At 38.4% G+C, this 12,825-nt stretch overlaps 1 protein-coding gene across 2 annotated transcripts in view; it reads right to left on the bottom strand.

The window, feature by feature from the left end:
- The window catches only part of ABHD17B (abhydrolase domain containing 17B, depalmitoylase), a 48,730-nt gene that overhangs the window by 16,702 nt on the left and 19,203 nt on the right, over positions 1-12,825 (bottom strand). The gene's annotated exons all lie outside the window — the stretch shown is intronic.

Raw genomic sequence — 12,825 nt, 5'->3', positions numbered from 1 at the left:
TTTGGTTATAAAAATTAAGGCCTGATTTTTTTTAGAGAGAAGAAATTTAAAAATTAGATTTACAGCAGAGCCTGGCTAACACCAGAAACAGACAAACGAAGTGGACATTTAATTATTAACAGCAGGAGGTAGGAAAGATCAGAATAGACTAAGGCAGAAGTGATGGCAAAGAAGATACTCAAATATGAAAAAGCGGGGGATGGGGGAGGGATTAGATGTTAGGTCAATTCTGTTCAATAGAGCCATAAGTGCAACATATCCCCCAAAGACTGAGCCAAAGGAAATCACCAGAACAGTACTATGCAAAGGTGGTCAATAATATAATAGCTCAGTAGCCCTAGGGGTGTTATCAATACCAAAGTAAGGAAAATTAAACTTACTTCAATATTTTTTAAGGGTACCAAGTGAGTAATCTGTAGCAGCATTTACCAAAATTACATGTGAAACCATGATTGTTATGCTGTTTAGACAGCCATATACATTAGAGTTTAGTGCATACAAAGAAGCAGAATATTCATTCACCTTTTTTTTAAAAGATATTATTTATTTACTTGAGAGCAAGCTAGCACAGAGGGAGGAGAGGCAGCCCCCTGCTGAGCAGGGAGCCCGACGTGGGGCTCCATCCTAGGACCCCATCCTAGGACCGAGATCATGACCTGAGCCAAAGGTAGACACTTAACAGACTAAGCCACCCAGGCACCCCCATTCATTCAGCTTTAAAGGAGTCTGGCAGCATGCTCCTTTTTCAGTTAAGACAGCATCCAAACGGTCTTAATTGTAAGATTATAACTTACAATCAAAATAAGTGTAATTTAGAAACCAGGTGTTTAGTGTATTTTTAAAACACATTTTCTATCTTATTTGTATATGCCTTATGCAGAAATGTAGCTTGTTAAAACTTTTTTCTTTTGGGGGTAGGTTGTATTTCCTTCTTCTTTTGGACCATTATATACAGCACTCAGCAGCAAAGGCACTTCACCGTCTGGTATCACAGGGTTTGATGGGGTGACACTGCTCAGAAAACTCAACTCTGAAGACACCCCACAAGGGCTATGCTAACATGGGAACAGATACTTAAAACCTTAAGAAAAAAACATATTTTTAAAGATTCATTATTTTAGAGAGAGAGAGCATGCATGTGCATGGGGGTGAAGGGCAGAGGGAGAGAGAAACTCAAGCCAACTCAGCACTGAGCATGGAGTCTGAAGCGGGAATTGAGATCACGACCTGAACTGAAACCAAGAGTCCACGCTTAACCAACTGTACCACCCAGGCGCCCCGAGGAAAAATGTATTTGAAGTACTCTATTTTTTATATTTCAAACTGAAAAGAGAAATTTTGGCAAAACTATTTTCTTTGAAAATCAATCATGTCAGTTACTTTTTTAGGTAAGAGTTTTGAAATACTTTTGAAATACTAGTAAGATTCTTGGGGTACCTGGGTGGCTTAGTCAGTTAAGCATCTGCCTTCTGCTGGGGTGGTATCCCAGGGTCCTGGGATCCAGCCTCATGTGGGCTCCCTGCTCAGTGGGGAATCTGCTTCCCCCTCTGCCCCTCCTCCCCCTGCTCCCGCTTGGCTCTAATAAATTAATCTTAAAAAAAAAATATTAGCGAGATTCGAGAAATACTGAGAGAGTAACTAGGCCAATGAGTCACCCCAAAACACCCATGAAACGTGGTTTTATTGGCAAATTGAACAGATGCCTTAATAACTGTGAGTTTAGAAAAGTTTAGAGGAGGGGTGCCTGGGTGGCTCAGTTGTTAAGCATCTGCCTTCAGCTCAGGTCATGATCCCAGCATTCTGGGATGGAGCCCTGCGTCATGCTCCCTGCTCAGTGGGAAACCTGCTTCTCCCTCTCTCGCTGCCTCTCTGTCAAATAAATAAATAAAATCTTAAAAAAAAAAAAAAAGTTTAGAGGAGTTTCCTAACTAGGGAAAACTTACCAGCACTGTCAAAGATTCCTTTCCCACTGATGGGAAGAGCTGGGGTAGACACACAAGAATAGTTGAGGTGAAGATGACAAGCATCTACCGGAGTTATCAAAAGTCTCAATCCTAGCATTGGAACTCTTAGGAAATAAACTTGAGGGTTGCTGGAGGGGAGGGGGGTGAGGGGATGAGGTAATAGGGTGATGGATATTGGAGAGGGTATGTGTTGTAATGAGCACTGTGTATTATATATGAACTGATGAGTCACAGACCTGTACCCCTGAAACAAATAATGTATGTTAATTAACTGAATTTAAATAAAAAAGATGAATAAAAAGGAAAAGTCTTAAGTTCAAAAAAAGTCTCAATCCTAGCGTTTGGTTATGAACCTAATTTTTTAGTTAAAAAAAAAAAAAAAGTTCAGCAGTAAGGATCAGAAGATCAGAAGTGAGGAAGTTGGAGAGCCTATAAGCTGTGCCAAACAAACTAATTTGGACCAGCAGTCCTCACATAGGTCAATGTCTATTTCTGTATTCATGTTTTCACTCAGTTTCTTAATACTACACTAATACAGGAGACTTTACATACAGTTACTTAAATTTAAATTAATTAAAATTAAATATTCAGTTCCTCAGCCACAATAGCCACATATGACTAGTGCCTACCAAACTGCATAGTGTAGAATGAACATTTCCATCACTGTGGAAAGTTCTACTGGACAGTGCCGAACTAGAACCTTTCAAACCTAGGCAATCCAGAACAAGACTTTTTATACTTCCTATGCATACTAGCTTTAAATGCTGGAGCTCTTTCCTTCCTGGTATATATAGGCAATTTGTATATATCTTCTTACTCAACACTGCAAATGACACAGAACCACATGAGATTACCTACACGATATGGTTTTAGAAGAATGTATTTTGACAAAAACACTACAACATCTAACTTAACTCTTTTTTAGTTTTTAAGAGAGAGAGAGAACACTTAATGGGGGTGGAGGGGGGATGGGAGAGAGACAGAATATTAAGCAGGTTCCATACCCAGTGTGGAACCTGATGTGGGGCTTGATCTCACAACTCTCAGATCATGACATGAGCTGCATCAAGAGGTGGACACTTACTGAGCTACCAAGGCACCCCTTTTTATTAAAATTTCAGTTAACATATAGTATACTATTAGTTTTAGGTGTACAACAGAGATTCAACACTTCCATGTAACACCTGGTGCTCACTGCAACACTCTCCTTAAATCCCCATCACCTATTTCACCCATCACCAACATCCCCCCATAATTATCAGTTTGTTACCTGTAGTAAGAATCTGTTTCTTGGTTTGCCCCCCTCTCCTTTTTTTCCCCTTTCCTCGTTTGTTTTGCTTCTTAAATTCCACATATAAGTGAAATCATCTTTTTCACTTAGTATTATACTCTCTAACTCCATTCTTTATCATGGCTGAGTAGTATTCCATTGTACATACATCTTTATCCATTCATCAGTTGAGAGACACTTGGGCTGTTTCCTTAATTTGGCTACTGTAGATAAGGCTGCTATAAACATTGGGGTGCACATATCCCTCTGAATTAGTGTTCTGGTATTCTTTGCATTTAACCCAATTCTAATGTAAAATCCATTTGATTAAAAATGAGCAAAGCAAATCAATTAGGACAACTATACATTTTAATGCATGCTTTTGACCTGTCAAATGGATAAAGATTCTTGAAACGTTCTCCATGTGCTGGAGCTGCAAGCAACCCATAAGAAACCATAAAAACAGGGGTGCCTGGGTGGCTCAGTCGGTTAAGGGTCTGCCTTCAGCTCAGGTCATGACTCGGGGTCCTGCGATCAGGCCCCACGTTGGGGTCCCTGCTCATCAGGGAATCTGCTTCTCCCTCTTCCCCTGCTTGTTCTCTCTCTCTTGCTCTCTTTCTCTAATAAATAAAATCTATATTAACACTTACAGTCCTTATGATACACTTAAGCAAAGCCATAAAAAGCAAATCAAGCCTTCCTCATGATTAAGTAGGACAGGCTGTTGATTTTTACTGATGTCAATATTACAGACTCCTATAAACTTTTGGTGACTGGGAAGTGAATTATAGCTTACCTTTCAAAGTCACACCTGTCTACATTGCTGAGCATAAACTAAAACATGAAGAGGCACACGTTTTCCTCCCTTAATCATAGTTTTTTGGCACTGCTCCTGAAAGACTTTCCAAAACATACTTATCCTCAAAGATCACAAAAAAGCTGCCATAGGTGTGCCTGGGTGGCTCAGTCATTAAGCGTCTGCCTTTCGCTCAGGGCGTGATCCCAGAGTCCTGGGATTGAGCCCCACATCAGGCTCCTCTGCTGGGAGCCTGCTTCTTCCTCTCCCACTCCCACTGCCTGTGTTCCGTCTCTCGCTGGCTGTGTCTCTCTCTCTGTCAAATAAATAAATAAAATCTTAAAAAAAAAAAAAAGCTGCCATAGTACATCAGGAGAGACACTGCATGAATACACATTATTCTCTCCTCCATTTATAAGAAGTAAAATCTTTTCCTGGGAAACTTCTCAGATGAACACCTATTCAATGCATTCCACAACATATAATACCCATCTATGGCACAGTAGGATCTAAATGAAGTAGTCATGAGTTTCAGAAAGTTTAAGGATTATTGCTGACTCTAATGATGAACACAATCTTTTTCAAAAAAGAGAACTCGCATTACTGGTATCTCAATTTGAATTTCTTAAAAATTAAAAAAAAAAAATTCAAGGGACACCTGGGTGGCTCAGTTGTTAGACGGTTAGGCCCAGGGCGTGATCTGGGATCAAGCCCCGCATCGGGCTCCCTGCTCTGCTAGGAGCCTTCTTCTTCCTCTCCCACTCCCCCTGCTTGTGGTCCCTCTCTCACTGGCTGTTCTCTATCAAATAAATAAATTAAATCTTAAAAAAAAAAAAAAAAAGATAGAGGTAAACATCAAAAAGAATCCTTCAGGGGCACCTGAGTGGCTTAGTTGGTTAAGTGTCGGAATCTTTATTTAGGCTCAGCTCATGATTTCAGGGTCCTGGGATTGAGCCCTGTATCAGGCTCTTTGTTCAGCGTGGAGTCTTGCTTGGATTCTTTCTTGCCCCCTCCAGCTGACAGAACTTCCCCTGCTTGGACATGCATGTTCTCTCTCAAACAAATAAATAAAATCATTAAAAAAAAAAAAAAAAAGAATCCTTCGAAAATAGGGGAACTGCCCCTGGGAAGAGATAGATCAGAAAGACAGAACTGGGACCTGGGGCAGCCTATTTTCTTAACAAACTGCTGAATTATTTGGCTTTTAAACCACATGCTTGTATGAATTCAATAAAAACAATAAAACAAGAAATCTCCTAATTCCGGCTCAAACCCAAACTGAACTAAAATCCAGAAGTTACAACTCTGGGTCATTTGTTTTTAGTTTTGGTGTTTACTACTGTACTCATATTTATCTTTTATTACAATGTATCCTTATTATAAAAGATTCAGAGAATTTATCCTATTTTCTCCCTCCTCTGCTCATTCTGGTTTGTTATTTTTAGCTTTCATTGGTTATTTTAATAACTTTAATTATACTTGAATCTTCATTTCTTGTCCCATCAACTTGAAAAAGTTTCTACTGGCTCCCCATGTAATCACATACCTAAGTTTTACAGCAGTCTGTTTTACAATTACTAAATTTTCCTGTGTTTTCTCGTTAGGTTGATTTTTAAAAACTGAGTAACAACAAAAGTATTTACAGGATTATTCACTGTCATCCAGTGTGATAAACCCCAGAGAATATGTAGTCATTTCACGTCACTTAATTCCAACTGTAAAGGTGCTTACACTCTGATAATTACTCAAAAATAGCCTTATTTTTCATTTCAGCTTCCTTCTTATTTGGACTTCTGAAGTGACTTATTTTTCTAGGGTCTCTTAATTTTCAGAAAATCCACAAGCTTTTTTTTTCTTTTTTAAAGAGAGAATTTTTTTTTTTTTAAAGATTCTATTCATTTATTCAACAGAGAGAGAGACAGCCAGCGAGAGAGGGAACACAAGCAGGGGGAGTGGGAGAGGAAGAAGCAGGCTCATAGCGGAGGAGCCTGATGTGGGGCTCGATCCCAGAACGCCGGAATCACGCCCTGAGCCGAAGGCAGACGCTTAACCGCTGTGCCACCCAGGCGTCCCCCACAAGCTTTTTAAATCTCATATAACACATTCTAAGTTTTTATTCTTAGAATTTGTGCAACAGAATTCACGTTGATTTCTGAAGGCATTCTTAGACCCCAGTGAGCTCTGTTTTAATCTAAAACAATTATGTTCCGGGCTGGTTTACAGCCCAGTTGTCTGCATACCCAGGATTTAATGTTTCATCACAAAGCTTTGTTGATTCTTAATTTCATCTTTTAACCTTTTAAAGGTGGGATTTCTTTGTCTAATTTTGCTGGAATATTATCTCCAAGCACTTTTGCCCTTCCTCCTTCTCCAGGACTTTGTGATGTAAACCACCTTTTTACACACACTTTCAAGAAGTTCTTATTTTGGTTTCATACCTAGGACAAACCAGGGATGCTTCGGAATTATAGGTTGTTTTTAAAATTTCCTTCAAAATTTAAATCATTCACCCACATCTTCTAGCATCCCATCCCATGGTGATGTCTAATACCTGTTTTTTGCAGTGATTCCCATCTCTTTCCCACAAAAAATTTATGAGATTTTCCTTTATCTTCGGCTCTGAAATCAACATGTGTGTTATTTTATATCTATTCTATTTGTATTTAACAGGTCCTTTGACCAAAAGCCCCAGGACTTCCTTCAGCTCAGAGAATTTTTCTTTTTCTTCTTTTTAAATTTCCTCTCCACCTTCTCTGTTTCATCACGAATTCTAAGATTATGCATTATACCTATAAACTTCTCTCCTTTTCCCCATCTCTTTCAGCTCTATGCTCTAGGAAATTTCTTGTATTTTATCTTACAGATCATTACATTGGCGTTCTAGAGTGCAGAATCACTTTTATTTTTATTTTTGAAAGATGTTATTTATTTAGAGAGAGAGAAAGCACGTGTGTGAGTGGGGAGGGACAGATGGGGAGGGAGAGTAGGAGGAGAAAAAATCTGAAGCTGACTCCACACTGAGCATGGAACCGACAAGGGGTGCTCAATCCCACGACCATGAGATCATGACCTGAGCCAAAATCAAGAGTCAGCCGCTTAACCAACTGAGACACCCAGGAATGCCTAGAATCACTTTTAACACTTGGACTCTGTTTTAGTTTCATGGGAACAATATCCTCCCAAATCTCTTAGAATACTAACGAAGGCAAATTTTTGCTGTTTTGTCCAGCTGTGGTTTTTTTTTTTTTTGGATGTTTGTTCCTCTGTTCACCTTGGATTTTCATGTTATAGGAATGCTTCTTCAATGACTGTTCATATTTACCAGTAAAATAAAGAGGATTTCTGGAAACAGACTATGTCTCTGAGAATCAGACTCAAATCTCAACTCTCACATACACCTTACAGACACAACCATCCAACTCTGTCTATGACACAAAGAAGTGTCTTTTGTTTATCATGTTCAGTGGAAACAGAAGATACTTTACAAATACTCAAGAACATGTACAGCTTTAACTATTTGATCTAGTAATGCAATTAGGACTTCTAACAAGTAAATTCTTCCACTGAGTATAGGGTAGGTCAGAACAACTAAGCTAAGAATTATGTGACCTGGCTTTTGCTTCTAGGTTTACTAAAAAGTTGGTGACTTTAGGAAAGTCAGTCTCTTTATACATAATGTTCCTTTTCTATAAAATTAGAAATTTGAACTAGATATTAAGGTTTCTTCTAGTTCTGCAACTTTATGACTAAGATGCTTTTAAATTCTCATAGGCTTCTGATTCACTCAATATTCTACAGCATGTAAAAGAATAAAGAAATTTATACTTTGAAAAACTTCAGAGGGGTGCTTGGGTGGCCCAGTCGTTAAGCGTCTGGCTTCGGCTCAGGGCGTGATCCTGGAGTCCTGGGATGGAGCCCCACATCAGGCTCCTCCGCTGGAAGCCTGCTTCTTCCTCTCCCACTCCCCCTGCTTGTGTTCCCTCTCTCGCTGCCTGTCTCGTCAAATAAATACATAAATAATCTTAAAAAAAAAAAAAAAGAAAGAAAAAAGCAAATCTTCAGAGATTCTCAAAGCTCCCCCCCCCCACTAAAAACAAAGCACTTCAACAAGCGCATTAACTTTTATTAGGCAAGGTATAGTTAGTAAGTTGTAATGGGGGGGCAGGTAATAAAGTGGAGGAGAGTGCAGGTGTTTTGTGAGGGGGTGAGAGATTCCTGTTTCTCACAGCCCTACTTTCCAAAATGAATGATTTCTGGGGCATCTGGGTGGCTCAGTTGGTTAAGCACCTGCCTTTGGCTCAGATCATGATCCCAGGGTCCTGGAATTGAGCTCAGCATTGGGCTCCCTGCTCTGTTCAGTAGGAAGCATGCTTCTCCCTCTCCCACTCCCCCTGCTTGTGTTCCCTCTCTCACTGTCTCTCAAATAAATAAATAAAACCTTAAAAAAAATTCTCTTAAAAAAATGATTTCTTTTTATCTCCTGGCCACTGTAGGGAAACAATGCTTAGTTTTAAAAACTGTGGCAAAATACATAACGTTTATCATTTTAAGCATCTTTAAGTGTATAATTCTGTGGCATTTAGTACATTTACACTGTTGTGCAATCATCACCACCAGTCTTCTCTGGAACTTTCATCTTTCCCACCTGGAACTCTATACTCAAATATCAATGACTCCTCATTCCTTCCTTCCCCTAGCCTCTGGCAATCACTATTCTACTTTTGTCTCTATGAATTTAGCTACTTTAGGCACCTCTAAAAGTGGAATTATATATTATTTGTCTTTTTGAGATTGGATTGTTCCACTCGGTATAGTATCTTCAAGTTTATCATGTTGTAGCATGTATTAGAATTTCCTTCCCTTTAAAGGCTGAATAATATCCAAGGGCTCCAAACTGGCTCAAATTCCATGTGGATTATGTACCACTAACACCAATTCTACCTCCATTTCCATGCTAGCACATACCCCAGGGAGCCTGCCAAGCTTTCAGAAGAAAATCATTCAACTCCACATTGAAGGCTTGGAGATAGAATTCTGTTACTAATGACTGACAGGACCTCAGCTCTTAACTCTTTTTTGCCACAACCTCTCAGTCTGAATTTCGGATGTGTTAGGTCTTGCTTATTTTACTTTGTTCTCAAAGCAACTACCTCTGAAATAGGTAGTATTCCCATTACACATCACTGCAAGGACAGACATCTTCACCTGTCCTCTAGTAGTTGACATGGAATGGTAAATCTATAAACTCCAAAGTCTACTATAGATCAGGCATTGCTTAATTATGCCTCATTACGTTACCAGTATCTGTGCAGTAGGCAGCATTGTTTTGTGAGGTATCATTCATTTTTTATTTTATTAGGACAGCTACTACAGAAAAGTTTTTGCTTTTTAAAGAATGCTTTATGGAAGTATAACTGACCACAAGCATTTTTAAAAAGAGTTAAAACAGAGGGAAAGAATAGCAAGAGACAATGGAGAGCATAAAAAAAATCTTTAGGTAAAAAATGATAGTAAATCTAATTACTCACTATAAGTAAATATGACTATTCTTTTTAGTACAAAGACAATACTCCCCAACTAAATAATATGAGGTTAACATATAAGAAAACATCTGGCAAGAAGTATGAAAGCAGACAATGAAAGGTCATTCTCAATCATAAATGTAAATGAAAAAATTCTACGCAACTATGAGCAAAGTGAGTCTAGCAATGCATGAAGATATTTTATATCATCACCGAATTAGGATTGTTCCACGAATGCCAGGTTGGTTTTGTGGAATTTATTCCATTAAGGCTCTTAGAAAACTAGTAGAAGAAGGAAATTTCCTTAATCTCTAAAGGACATCTATGAAAATTCTGTAGGAAAAATTATACTTCAAAAAAGAATACTGTCACTGTTTCACCATTAAGACCTTGAGCTTACATGGTCATGGACAGTGTGCTGGGATCCTGGCCCATGCAGTAAAGGAAGAAAAAGCAATAAAGAATAAGAATTTACAAAGATGTCATGTACAAAGTCAGTACACAAAAACATACTGCATTTCTATACATCAACAAAGAACTAGAAAACAGAACTTTTAAAAAAGATGTAAATAGGAATATCGTGTTCAGGAATACAAACACACAAAAAGATTTCAGTTCTTCCCAAACTGAGTTCTAGATTCAGTGCCATGTCATCAGCATCCCATGGGAATATCACTTACATTCATTAACATATCAAAGATAACCCAAACGACAAATCCCCAAGGACTGGTAGTATAGGTGTTACCTCAAACCGATGTCACCTTTGAGAACAGTTTGGTGGTCCATTTCAGACAAACTTTTTAAAATAGAAATTGATAATATTGAAGCATATATCCAAGAACTTCCTACAATCTTTCCACATTTGAAGCCACTGAAATACATCATTTCTATGTAATAAAATTTGCCTTTTTAAAAATGACTTCAGCTTCACAAGCGAACAGCAAAGCTGTGAATATATAGACACCAGTTCAGATTTTGCTTATTTTTTGCCATCTGGTGGCCAAAACCACCTCCTTCTTCTTTCCTCAGATACATACTCCCTCATTCCGAACAACTATCTCACCTTTTCTTCATCCAGTCTTACATTTTTAAAATTTTTGCTTTTTTTTTTTTGGTATATGAAAAGGGAAGCCTTTCATCCTTATTTTTTCTTCTTCCACTGGACTCTCATCATACTCTCTACACTCACACCATAGCAAAACACCTCATTCTCCATTCTCACACACTTATTGAGAGACAACGAGTGCACATGCACACAGCGTTGTGTGCATGGGGGGGGGGGGGGGGGGAGTGAGAATCCCAAGCTGGCCCCATGCTGGGTGGGGAGCCCAACAATCCCATGACCTGAGATCATGACCTGAGCTAAAATCAAGTCCAACATTTAACTGACTAAGCCACCCAGGCGTCCCATCTCCCAAACTAATTTAACTCCACAATGAACTCCATGAACTCTGGACCCAAAATGCTAAGTATGAATCCTGCCTTTACTGTATTTGTCATCTCGGGAAATTTAAACGTCTCTGTTTCTTCTCCCGTAAATTGGGCCAGGGGGATGATAATGGCTCTATTTTACAGGGATGTTATGAGGATCAAATAAGGTTAATATTTATGAAGGCTTCGCAAGACCTAGCTATATAGAATTGTATTTTTGTAAATAAACAGTAGCTTGGCTTTCATAACTTATCAAAATTTCAAGCCTGCAACTTTAGATTCTTCCATGTGAAAAGTTGTGATAATACTATTTGATTTGTTTAGTTTTACAGACTTAAGCTCAGCTAACATGGGCTTCTGAGTTACTTCTGTATGGCAGCCATTGCTAGAATTAGGCATACTTGAATGTTAAGTATATGCAATGAAAGATGTATCTATGGTAAGGTTCAAAATAATAATGACAGACAACTTCCTTGGGGTTAATAAAGAGTTGGTAACTTACAAAATAGTTCAGTTGGTTAATTATACAATAAAGAAGAAACATTTTTAAGCCCAGGAAGTCTAGCTTCTTGAAAACAGGAGTTGCTGGGCCCTTCATATACATTTCCATACTTTCAGAAGATACCTTTTAATAATATGTACAGTGGAAATTGAATTTTTTAGTGATGATTCAGAGTCCTACAAATATAAAATGTCTAAAACTTTTTATGTTTAGAGAACTGCAGGTTAATGTTTAAATTTTTTGAAAAATTGAAATACATAGTTTTGTTTTAGGAACTTGAAGTATTTTTGCTGTAAGCCAATACTGATCTGTAGGTAGAAAAGTGCTACATTACTTTTGCAGTCTGGGCAATCTGAAGACTGTATCAAGTCCTTCAGCCTCTATTATACCACCTGGTCAATATTTGAACGCCTAACAAATTGCTTCTTATTATTTCTTATTCTACCCTAAATGGCAATGTATCAGGTTAACATATTGTGATATATTGATCTCAGACCTGACATTGGACAAACCCTTATCTGGAGGTTCGGAGCTAGGTACTATTTAATCAATTCCATACAAAATCAGTGTGTTATCAGCTTGGAGTCAAACTTGAAAATTACCTGAAATACCACCACTATTAAGAATATCTTTGGTCCTATGGCCCCTCAAACTATATGCGAAGTTTTTCGAAGAAGGATCCAAAACATTTACTAACAAAGTGACCTGAAAACAATCTCAAAAATCTGGAAGTTCTCAAGTTATGATTTCTGTAACATATTCATTTTATGTTTCTCAAGTCTTACCACGCACCCAATCTAGAAAAACTACAGCATTTTAATTTTTGTACAGGTATTTGAAAAGCTGTAAGAACTCATCCCTTCTGCACCTATCTGATTTGTGGTAAAAATGGATTATACCCAATGTTGCACTGAGTTTTTTCTGTCACAAGAGAAAACGACCTGGATGTTAACCTACCTATAACTTTGATTCTGTGAACACTAATTCTGTCCCAAAATTCACTTCTATATGGTTAATATTCTCAGATCTAGACTACTCTGTACTTTAGAATGTACTGCACACAAACCAGATTACAATTCTAATAGCAGACTTCTTATTCTTGGTTTGGGGATAAGCCTTTATCTGTGCATTAAGGACTATCCCTAGTTCTGTCACCTACCTGGTGGAGGTTCCAGAGAACTTGGTTAAGACATTGTACTTCTAAAAAATAAATTTACAGGGGCCCCTGGGTGGCTCAGGTCCCACTTGGGGCTCCCTGCTCAGCAGGGGGACCTGCTTCTCCCTCTGGCCCTGTTCTCTTGCTCACTCTGTCTCTCATATAAATAAAATCTTTTTAAAAA

The sequence above is a fragment of the Ursus maritimus genome, unplaced genomic scaffold (assembly GCF_017311325.1).
Source record: "Ursus maritimus isolate PB19 unplaced genomic scaffold, ASM1731132v1 scaffold_34, whole genome shotgun sequence".
NCBI classification, from domain to species: domain Eukaryota; kingdom Metazoa; phylum Chordata; class Mammalia; order Carnivora; family Ursidae; genus Ursus; species Ursus maritimus.
This window is presented reverse-complemented; position numbering and strand designations above follow the sequence as displayed.